This window comes from Olea europaea, chromosome 11, assembly GCF_002742605.1.
Source record: "Olea europaea var. sylvestris chromosome 11, O_europaea_v1, whole genome shotgun sequence".
NCBI classification, from domain to species: Eukaryota; Viridiplantae; Streptophyta; class Magnoliopsida; order Lamiales; family Oleaceae; genus Olea; species Olea europaea.
In genome coordinates, this window is record NC_036247.1 from 28616664 (window position 1) to 28618905 (window position 2242).

Genomic DNA, 2242 nt, shown 5'->3' on the forward strand with positions numbered 1-2242 from the left:
TCGGAGGAGGACTGACCTCTGAACTCGATAGGTCATTTTCTCTGAAAATGTAATTATTATCGTGCCATGTGCCACATTCCTGCAGAAAATGAGTTGTACAACATTCGTGGTGGCTTTCTTGGGAAGCTTTTGTCAAAACGGCATAGTTTTGGCTAGGCGAATTTGATTTGTCTATTTTCCCTCCTTTTTCTCATCTAACGGCAACAACGAAATCTGTTGATATTATTTCTTTTTAAATACCTCTTGGCTTTTCATTTCATTTTTTTACTTTATACAAATACTCTCTCCTACTGAAACAAGAAATCTTCAATACGCCCTTTCTTCCATTCTTAGTGAGGTCATTGTTTCTCAACTCCTAGGTATTTTCCTTTTCAGAAAAAATACCTTTCTTCTCCCTGTTTTTCATCACAATACTTGTATGAGTTCGGACGAGTCGAGAGTGCATTCGTGGGTAATCAGTAGGAAGAGTCTATACCTCGTACTCCTACCTCTTCTTCTTCCTCCAGCCTAAGGCATCAAGAAGTTTTAACCCCGGTCCCGCTTTCCATGGTCAACCCAGGGGATTTAGGACGTCCTAGTGAGATGGAGCAAGACTTGGGAAACTTTGGATGGGAGGAAACGAGTTCCCATTCTGGGGATGACGGGGTAGTGTAGATGAATGTGGGTATCTTAATATAGGTCGGTTGTGACGGGGGATCTCTTGGCTGCTTGGAGGGCTAAGTATAATATTCCGAGCTTGGTAGATGGGGTAATACCAGATCCGTCTGACAGAGCTAATGCCCCACCTTGATGCTGTTTAGCCTTAAACTCTGCCATATTAAATGTCGGGCTTAGGCTTCCCTTTCCTAAGGTCGTCCTTAAGTTATTATCTTCCTTGGGAATAGCCCTGACTTAGTTATGCCCCTACGGGTGGAGGACGCTGATCGCCACCCTTATTTTGTGGAGAAAGTTAGGTAACCTCGAGTTGATTGTAGAGTAGTTCAACTCACTTTTTACTTTTAGGGAGGATGGGAAGAGCTTAGGTGGTGGTATAGCAGCCTAGAACAGGGACCTTTTAGTTTTGGATACTCCTTCATCTAGGGGAGTGGCAATTCCATTCCACCGAGGGAGGGATGATGTAGTTCGTACCCTTTATCACTCGTTGTGTAAGTTTTTATTTTCTTTTTGCTTTTGCTTTTGCCTATTGCCGAGTCGACTAATAATGCCTTCTTGACCTCCTCGTTTCATTACAGATTATAGAAAGGCAGCTTTGATCTCAGCCATCCAGAGGAGAGTCGAGGCAATACGAGCTCTTCCCAAAAGACAGAGGTCGTGTAAGTTCGTGATCTCTGATACGAACTTATTCCAGGCAGGATTACTTCGATCCGTCTCACCGACTTCTGTACCGATCAGGGCTCCAATACCTCCTCCACGACTTGCAGTAAGTGTTACTTCGCTCGTGAGAGTCTGTATTTTTATCTATTTCCGACTTAGATTGCTTGATGAAGTTTGTCATATTTATGTCTCAGGTCAGGATCCAACTATGCTAGGGTATAAAACTGCTGCTGCTAGTAAGCGAAAAAGGAAAGAGACCTCGGTTTAGCAGATAACTCTACCTTCTAACTTTGAGGAGGTACAAGAGGTTCCACCACTGAAGAGACACCAAGCTGAGACGGCACTGACAAGAGCTTCACCTGTGTTTATTTTCCCAAAACTATTATCGCCGAGGGCTTCGATCCAGAGGTCAGCTCCTGCTTCCCCTTCTTTACCCAGCTCTACTGGGCCCGATCATTTACAGTCGAGGGATATATGCCTCAACCTCCAGAGGCCAAGTTTGAAGGGCTTAGTTGGGCACCGGCCTGATATATTTTTAGATTTCCTCCGGGCTCCATCTCCGTCATGGGAATCCATATATGCTCTCCCACCTCCTTTGAGAGACTCTGCCGCCCTCCTCACCCGAAGTTGGAATGAAAGGGAGCAAGGCTTCTTGGCAGAGATGCCAGTTGGGAAAGCCATCATCTCCGCTCAGCTTCATTGCCACATATTCGTTCTACACATGATGTCGGTGGCTGAAAAGGTGAACTTCTTTTTTACAACATGTCCCGTTTTGGAATTATTTTGCGGACCTAACTGCCTTTTGCATTGGTACAGGTAAAGGTCGAGCTAGACAAGAGGCTTGAGGCGAAGGAGCAGGAGCAGGCCATGGGTCTTTTTAAAAATATGGAGGCAGAGTGGGCAAGGTTTACCATTAAGGAGATAGAGT